Source organism: Cynara cardunculus (genome assembly GCF_001531365.2).
Source record: "Cynara cardunculus var. scolymus isolate 2C chromosome LG 2, CcrdV1, whole genome shotgun sequence".
In the NCBI taxonomy this organism is placed as follows: Eukaryota; Viridiplantae; Streptophyta; class Magnoliopsida; order Asterales; family Asteraceae; genus Cynara; species Cynara cardunculus.
In genome coordinates, this window is record NC_037529.1 from 20,904,809 (window position 1) to 20,914,591 (window position 9,783).

Below are 9,783 nucleotides of genomic sequence, written 5' to 3' on the forward strand. Positions count from 1 at the left end.
TCTCTTTTGGGATTAAAAAGGTTTCTGGGTCACAGATTATCATCTGATGAAGACATATACATGTCTTCGATGGATAATCTCACCATCTTTAAATTCCGAAACTTGAGTTGAGCAGGAAGAGAAAATAGGAATTTGAACACTTTAAAGAGGTATAGATGACTTTAGGAGCATACCTTTTTGAAGAGAGGCAGAAAGAACAATTCAAACACAGCAGCGATCCTAAACTTGCAGGGAGAAGAGTTCGGCTCAAAGGTGATGAACTTTTTAGAGAGGGAGAACGAGAAAAGGTTAAAGCTTTTTGAATAAAGAAGAGTTTTTAAAAGAGAAGGGGGGGGTATTTATATGAGGCTTCTAGAAGAGTAGTGGGCTGGCCTCTAAAGGCCCAAGCCCAAGGACTTATACATTTCCTTAATTTAAGACCCAAAAATCTAAAATAACCAAAATGTCCAAGTTTGGAACAAGACCAACTGCCGTACATAAATGATCAAGTATGGGCAACCAGCGCTTCAGAAAGAAGACAACAGAGCCTCTACGAAAAAAAGACGCCAGAGCTTCTGTGAGGAGACACAGAGCTTCTGCAAAGAGATGGCAGAGCCTCTGTGAAGAGTTGCCGGAGTCTCTATGAAAAGACACAGAGTCTCTGAGAAGAGTTGCCGGAGTCTCTGTGAAAAGGCAGAGTCTCTGAGAAGGGTTGCCGGAGTCTCTGTGAAAAGACAACAGAGCCTCTGTAGATAGTACCAGAGCCTCTGTGTCTGTCACCAGAGCCTCTGTGGCTGACGCTAGAGCCTCTGATCGAATAGGCAACCTCTTCAAGATCATACTCTGGATAAGGTTAATCCTAAAAGACTTAGTTTTCTAATGAAGATTCCGAAATAAGGTCCTAACCTTGAAATCCAAAAGTGCAGAGTTGTTACACTGACGGTCTAGTGAGATCCCTTTTTCCATGTAATTACAGGGTGAAAATCACCAAAACATTATTTAAAATCAACTTTTCACATAATGGAAGTATAAGTCCATAATTCATTTAGTCCATCGATCCTCTGGTTGCAAAGACTAGACTTTGAAAGATTTGCAAAGTCAAGTACAAAGGATGAATAAAATAGTTTTCCAAGTATGAAAGAGTGAAATAAAAAAAAACTCAAGTATGACCAGAGCTCCTGGCTCAAAATCCATGACCAACCAGAGGCCCTCTGGTTCAACGTGAAGACCAACCAGAGCCCTTCTGGTTTGTCCTTCTTTGTATAAAAGTTTTCTAAGTTAAAATAAAAGTATGAAATCTTAAGAACACTTCTTTTTAAAACATAACATTGACACAAAGCTCCTATCTAACAAATACCGAGTTAGTTTAGGTAAAAGACTTGAAAAAGGCTTGTATCATAATCCAACCATTATACAGAACCCTCTGGTTCTATTGTGAGGAACAACCAGAGCCCTCTGGTTCCTTTCACGGAACAACCATATCCCCTCTTGCTCCTTATAAATCAAACACTTTGTCAAAAAGCATAATTTATCCAAAACCATTGGCCATAGGCCAAGTTTTCCCATTCTCAATAACATCACTGCTATTATTTCTAATAAGAGCAACATTCCCGAGTCCTTAAATCACAAAGAAGTAAGAACTCAAAACTATTGCAATCTTAAGAGACATAATAGCTCGAGGTATAATAATCACACATACAAATGTCACCCTTATATCCAAAGGTACACCTCTCCTTGATATGCCACCCTTATAACCGAAGGTACACATTTCCTTGATATGCCATCCTTATCCCATGCTACACCTCTCCTTGATATGCCACCCTTATTTATTCATCAAAACATATAGATTTGTTCCAAACGAAGACAGACCGAAGTAAACCATCTTACTGGAACATCCTCCATAGCTTTAACCACCAAAATCTATAGATTAATTCCAAACAAAGACAGACCGAAGTCACAACCGTCTTGAAAGAATATCCTCTCTAGTTTTAAACACCAAAATCTATAGATTAATTAAAAACGAAGACAGATCGATGTCACAATCGTCTTCAAGGAATATCCTCTATAGTTTTAACCACTAAAATGGTTTCAAAATAGTTTTATCTTAAAACTTTGAAACTCTAGAACGAACAGTTCTTTTAATATCATTTTCCAAACTCAAAATCTCCTTTAAATTTTTAAAATAGGATACCATCCACAACTGTTTTAAAGAAACAAAATCTTTTTATTTTCACAAAACAGTTTCTACAACCCAGATTCATAAAATTCAACTTCAACTGTTAAAAATAGTTTTTACCATTCTTCTGTAAAATCGATCATCAAAACCACATATTTCAACTATCATCAGTTTAAGGTTTTAATATCAAAAACTCACCTTAATATACACAGATTTTGAACATAGCAACTTCTTCAAATATTCACAGAATCTCCAAATCACTTTTAGGCAATATTTAACTCAAGAACTATTTCACCGCCACACACATACTCACACTTTTTCTTCTTTCCAAAAAGTAAGATAAGACTTATCTTATCTTCTTTATATATATAATTAACTAAGGCGATCTGTGAGTTATTAATATTAAACTCTTTAGGGCGGGGAAGTTTTAAATATATTTAAATCTTCACCTTTCTTAACCACGAAGATTGCATACGCACATATCATATCACATGCAGGCATATTATCATATGCGTACACACATAATTTAACATCTTCCATTTATGCATAGAAACTTACTCACACACAAATATATATGATTCCATGCACTTACTTAAAAAAACATGCATGTTATCACATATCCACCTATAATCTCATAAGGGTTACCTCAACTAATGTTGCCTTAAATCCAGGTTATCACATTATCTCCCGCTCAAAAGAATCCTATCACGAAATTCATTTAATCAAACAGCCAAGGGTATCGGGTTCTCATTCCCATGTATCTTTTGAACCCTCGTGATAATGCCACTGTACCTTTAGCAAACTGATTTCTTTGTTTCTCAACACCCTGATTTTTCGGTCTGTCATAGCTTCTTGTGTTTCTATGAAATTCAGTTTACTGTCCAGTTTAATCTCTGGACGCGATACTGCTAGACTTGGATCGGCCAAACACTTTCATAGAATTGACACATGGAAAGTACTATGAATTAGGCTGAGCTCTTTTAGTAGTTCTAATTGATAAGCAACTGGCCTAATCCTCTTGCAAATTTTAAATGGCCCAACATACCTCGGACTAAGCTTACCCTTATTTCCAAACCTCATAACACCTTTCCACGGAGATACTTTTAACATCACAAAGTCACCCACTTAATTTTGTGTTTTCAAAATATCTGTATTTTCAAACTATATTTATGTGTATTCTTTTTTCTTCTGATCTAATGCTTTTGCCTATGTGCTACTAATTTCAGGGGAGGTATTTGAATTTTATCTGATATTAGTTTAGGGGAGAGTAAATGTTTTTAATACTTATCTATATTATAAATGGATGCTTAACTGGTATATTTGAACATGTTGTATTTTTACACGTTTTTGACGTATTGAAGAGTTTTAGGACATTAATATTTTGACCAAGGCTTGGGCGATGAGCATCTTATCCGACCAAGGTCTGACCGATGAAAGTGTATCCGGACAAGGCTTGGGAGATGAGGTTTCAATCCACCCAAAGCCTGGGAGATGTGTTTTATGTTTACAAGCTTGAGCGATGAGCTTGTTCATAGTACAAAGGCATAAGCGATGAGTTTGTTTCATCTATTAAAAGCTTGAGTGATGATTATGTTTCATTTACCAAAAACTTGGGCAATGAACCTTCTCATTGACCAAACTCTTGGGCGTTGAACCTTCTCATCGACCAAAGACTTGGGCGATGAACCTTGTCTCATCGACCAAAGGCTTGCGCGATGACCATGTCTCATCGGTTAAAGGGTTGGGCGATGACCGTATCTCATCGGGCAAAGCGTTAGGCGATGAAGAATACCAAGCGTTTCAATATGTGTGATTTGCTTAGAACCAATCATATTGTGACATGCATTCCATTTTTACGCTATATAAAAGGGTGTTCGGATTCTACTCCACTTTTTACCTCGTGGTTAAAATCTCTCTTTCATCTTCAACTCTATTCATCTTTGTGAAAACTGGGTTCCGATTATATATTTGATTATTTGGTTACGTGATTTTTTAGTATTTGTGATTTTAGGTTTATGTGAAGTATATGTGCATTTGTATGTCCATGCATGAGTATATATTTGTGAAATATGTGCCTATGTAAATGTGTACATGATCAAGTGAGTAGAGTGTTTATGTATGCATGCATGTATATGCATGAGAACCCAGAGGGGGGTGTGTGTGAAGTAGGGTTTATTCATTTAAAAATCTTGCACCACCTATTTTAGGCAGGTTTAAAAGGTGAAGTTTTGGAAAGGCAAGGAGTTGCCCTTTTTAATAAGAAAAGAGGAGTGAGAACACTATGAATTTCAAAAGCTGAAGAAGTAATCTTGAAGTGTGAAAACTGGTTTCTGTGTGATTTCATCTTCAAAGTGAAAAAGGTAAGTTTTCCTACAAAAAGTCTTTGAAATTCAGCTTATAACTATTGTTGGTAAAAATCTGGGTTTTATGATAATGAACTTTCCTTTTAACTGTTGTACGTTCTTATGTTTTTGCATGTTCCGATGAGGCTTGTAATCGGGCACAGTGTTGTCCGATGAGGGCCCCTTATCGGTCATGCCTTGATCGGTGAGGAAGTTGTTGTTGGTCCGGGTTAGGTCTACCATAGTTTTATAGAAACAGTTTGTAGAAGGGGGGGGGGGGATGAATACAAACACAAACAACTTTCAAATTTAAAAATATATATTGATAAAGACGGATAAATACATATTTTTACAAGATTGTATGCGGAAATAGATAATGTAAAGATAACCTATCTAAAACAATCTAAGTTTACGCACAGATAATCTTAGAAAAGAGAAAATATTTGCTGAAATATAAAGAAGAAAATAAGTTGTTCTTTGGTAAGAACTTTTAGAATACTTAAGAGGAATTTAACTTTCTTGAAGATAAGCGTAAGTGTTCTTAGATGTGTGTAGATCTCTTGTGTGTATGCACATTTAATGCAATGCAGTAGGGTTTGAACACGCGTCAAGCTTTTAAGGAAAAGATTGTCCTTTGCTACAGTAAATAGTACAAAAGCTTATTCATGAGCAGACATCCTTTCATGGAGTTGGTGGGTAATAGAGTCAACTATTCGGCTCTGTACGATACTACACTCTAGAAATGGTTTGGGGTTGTCCTTTGTGTGTGGAAGGACAAGACAAAAACAATTCTACACAACAAGCTTCATTTGATCGCTGAATGTTGGAATAACATTAGAGGTCTCTTCAGCATTTGCTGAGGCTTGGGCAGTCTTCACACATATGTTGACCAGATTGTAATCACTGAATGCCGCTTCAAATCACGAACGCACTAGTCTCTAATCTTCAGTTTCAGTCTTCTATTTTCGCTGAAGGTTCTTTGGTGTGAGTTTTGTCAAGTATCGATGTTGTTGTAGGATTTACAATACGTGTTTCAGCAATCACTGAACAGACTCAGTGATGATCGTTGGAACTGAAAGATAGAAACATTATCTATACTACATATATAAGCATTTAAGACAAAGTCTTAAATACAAGCCTTTAAGCATAAGTTACAATCATTTTATGCATGATTTTCAAAAAACTCTTAAAAACAAGTCACAAAGCACAATGTACAACCAAYTTATACATAAAGTTCAAAAAGACTATAAATCACAACTAACAAAGCATAATGTACAACCACCAATACCATCAAGGTTGAAACTTTGAATTTAACTTTTTTAGTTGAAGCTTTTTCATCCTCTTTTTACAGCTTTCTTCCATCCATCTTTACATCTTTCTTCCATCCATTTAGTAAGTTCAAACCTTTCTTCCACCCATTTAGTAAGTTCAAACCCTTCTTTCTTGCTTCTTATTTCTCTTTTCCCTATTTACAGCTCTCACCTGAAAATTGTTTYAGCTTTTCTTTACTGTGAACAMCACATCACTCGAGGTCTGTATTTGGTGCCTTGTTCAAGAAACCAGTAGAAACAAAAATACCTGCATAAAACTGTGTGGCATCCAGCCTCTTTCTCTCAATCACATTCGCATAGTAAGCTTCTTCACTGCAATTACCCCAACCCTCCAAACCCTTCCCGGCAGCCACTCTCCATCTCCGACAACTCCCTTCTCATGGCGACTCCCCCACCCTCTTCCGTTTTCCGGCTACTCTTCTTTCTTTCATACAGGTCCCCGATCCTTGTTTCTCTTCCCTTCTATGTAACCCTCACCCCACCCCTTCATCTTCCTATGATGCACTTGCAACGCCATTCATAAGAGACGCCTCCAAACCTTTTGGTGAACATCACAACGCCTGCAAGAGATGAACAGAGAGATAGAGAAGCTAAGATATATTTTCGTCACAAGAGGCAAAAAGACAAAACAGTCCAGTTGTTCAGTTCATAAACAGTAGACCACAACATGTACAGGTTTGATATTTGTGGCTTTTGAGTGTCTACAATTGTCAATGTCTCTATGGGTCTATACTTATATACTACTGGAGTAATACACACCATCTACTGCTCACTGCTTATGGATTACAGCAGCGGCAACAATAATAGGGTATCATTTGATCTATAGCTAAGCAGCTATGGATGGTATGTGAGCAATAGGGTTTTCATAGCTGGTCTCATGAGAAGTTCCTTGACAATGAGCTAAAGGACGCAGTTTCAGACGTTGCCAGGAAACATACTAAAGAGGGTAAAGTAAGTGCTCCATCCTTTTGGACTTTGGTTAAACAACGATATGTTTTTGATTGACAAATCATCACAMTATTTACAGTGCCATACCCTACCCCTCTCCTCCGTATATTCAAATACTTCAATATACACACATAGAAATAATATTCAAGATTTCTTGAAAAAATAACCCATGGATTTTCTTTATAATGTTCAGAAAGAAAAAATTGGGGATCTGAAGATGCTCGGTAAAACAAACGAGGCTCCGACGAGAGAGACGGGAAGTTCTGTAAGGGTGGTTGCCCCTCTCCTGCCACCACATGATCAGATCATGTTTTTCGACAAAAAAAGCAACGGCCATTGATTTTGAAAACCATTTAACCCAAAACTAGATCATTGATCTTCAATTTAACTAAATCACAAAAACCCATGAATTTTTTGGGTTTCTTTGATTAAGAGTCACGATAATGTTTTGAAATTTTACATTTTTTATTGGACAGGAAAGGAAAAAAAACATTGACAAATCAGACGGAAGAAACCAACTTAAACACTGGAACTGAAGATGCAAAAGAAAGAAAAGGGTTCGCAAATGGGAAGACCAAAGCAAGTCAAGAATTAATTATAGATATATATATATATATATATATATACACATATATAGATATGTATAGAGAGAAGGGGGGGAAAGAAGGTAGAAGAACACAAAGGATCTCTCTCTCTCTCTCTCTACACATATCTTGAATATAAACCTAGAAAGAAAAAAGAGAACGGGGTCTAGAGGTCTGAGGGTAAGCAAGAAGGACCCAGAAAAGGTGCTTTGAGGACTGTGAAAAAAGAAAAAAAGAGAATGGGGTAGTCTTGATTGTTTTTTTTACTTTTTTTTTAACCTCTGATTTTTCGTTCTGTAATAATAAGGTTGGTAGAGTTAAAGTGAGAAACATAAGAACAGATTTTCATTTTTGAATGTACATTAGCATGAGATATTTCTATGTCTTCTCCTATTGCGTCGCCGAAGAAAAGCATCGGTCTTTCTCTTATTTCAGTTGCCATATACTAGATATTTCTACCAATGTTCCATTTGCTAGAAAAAGTTCACTATTATAGTATGCAATACAAGATTCACCCACTGTGTGGCTCAGATTATGAGTGACTACATGAAAATGATGTTATACAACGTAGATATTTGTGCATATCTCTCTAATTGGAGGATAATTTGGTCTCTATGAGCACCAAAAAGCTTAAAAAACCACAAGAACAAAAGAATTAACGAACCTAAATTGTTCGATGAAAAAAGAAACTTACTTGTCCATCTTCCTCCATTGGTCGAYTGCAAAAATAAGGAACAAAAAAAAGGCATCGTGAATAAGAACCCCAAAACAGAAGCATTTTTAACCATCTAGGGTTTAATTAAACGCGAATTGCGTAGGAAATTTATAATTAGATTACCTCATATTCGATTTGCGAGTAAGACCGACGGAGTAGTACCTGAAAACATAAATTTTTGAATTCGAGAATCAGATTAGGGTTTAGGGTTGTGGATATAAAACCCTAATGGAAATATAGCGGTAAAGGGAGTTAAAAATCTGCATCAATTACCACAATGGAAGCAAATGCTAACGAAAATGAAAGATAGAATTGAATGGTTTAATCGACGAGGTACCTATTTGCGACGGCGGGAAGACGGTGGAGTAGAGCTTAGATCGCTGCTGAACGATGAAGACGGAAGAGAAACGACGGAGGCGGGTTTATGAGCCCTAAACCATTTTGCATCCAGGTCATTTCCAAAACCGCAGGTGGAAGGCACGTGACTCCATTCTTCTCCTTTATGGTATTCCTTATAAATTAAAATCTTTCATATCTATACTACTTTATAAACCAAATTTATCAAAAGTATTAAAAACAATTTTTAATGTCTAAAGTATTATACATTTATGCGCAAAGTCTTAAAAATCTTAAAAACAAATCATAATGCATTAAGTATTACTACTACTTTATGCATATTATTACATTTTCTTTTCTTTTTCCCAAAATACTTTTGACACATTTCACTCATGTCTTCACCTTCTCATACCTCTATGTCTTCTCCTCATCCCCCAATGTGAGATTCAAACTAATATTCATCATGAGTTTTTAAAAGTTCTGTCATTCATCTCCTATTCAATTGCTCTAGAACTTTCAGTCTCGCTCTCGATCTCTTGATTCTTTGCACTTGTTGTAAATTGAACACATTTGTGGAGTCATTTAAATATGTTGGATTTGAAATATATTGGATTTTAAACTGTTAAACAATTTTTTTCATCGATATACTGTAATTGGAACCATGACTCTTATTTATTCAAATTGCATTAATATTTAAAGACCAAATGTAACTTATATTATCATTAAATCTTCTCTAATAAAACCAGTGAAACTTCAAAATCGTTAAAATTCACGGCTCCCGATGCATTGCACGGGTACACAACTAGTACTTCAAAATAGATGAAGATTATCATCAAATCAATTAGAGAGAGGATCAACAGTTGTGTTCAGTCACACCTCGCTAAAGCGGAAACGCAAGATGCAACAGGCAAGCGTGTCACATCAACAATTAATAGATTACAACTTTAAGTTTTACATAATAAAACGAGTTTAATATTACAACCAAAATTTTAAAAACTCTTCATTTGCTAAACTTCCGATTGGAACTAAATCAGCTTTGCCCCGAGTATGCTCCCAAGTGAAACAAATCTTACTTACCTCCTGAAAAGCATGGAACATAAAACGAGTCAACTACAAAGAGTTGGTAAGCTCACAGGTTTTCACATGCATAAAACATTTTAATGCATAATCCAAATATTTGCAAACTTATGCAATACTTTTGCACTTAATAAATGTAAATCTTCATGATGTAGGAACTTGAGACGCTATTAAGCCTTACCTAACCAACTGCCCCATTAATTTACGAACAACCATAAGTAGCCCGTACACTACTTAGGTCCCACAGTTCGATATAGTACTAATTCAGCGGTGGTCCAAATTCCACATGATTAGA

General features: G+C 36.1%; 1 long non-coding RNA gene across 1 annotated transcript; it reads right to left on the reverse strand.

The window, feature by feature from the left end:
* Window positions 1–6,333: 6,333 nt before the first annotated feature.
* LOC112508230 lies at window positions 6,334–8,489 on the reverse strand. The gene is made up of 4 exons (XR_003068629.1): window positions 8,413–8,489; window positions 8,199–8,237; window positions 8,055–8,062; window positions 6,334–6,388 (listed from the first exon to the last, which is right to left on the reverse strand). It is a non-coding gene; the product is annotated as an uncharacterized LOC112508230 (long non-coding RNA).
* Window positions 8,490–9,783: the final 1,294 nt, after the last annotated feature.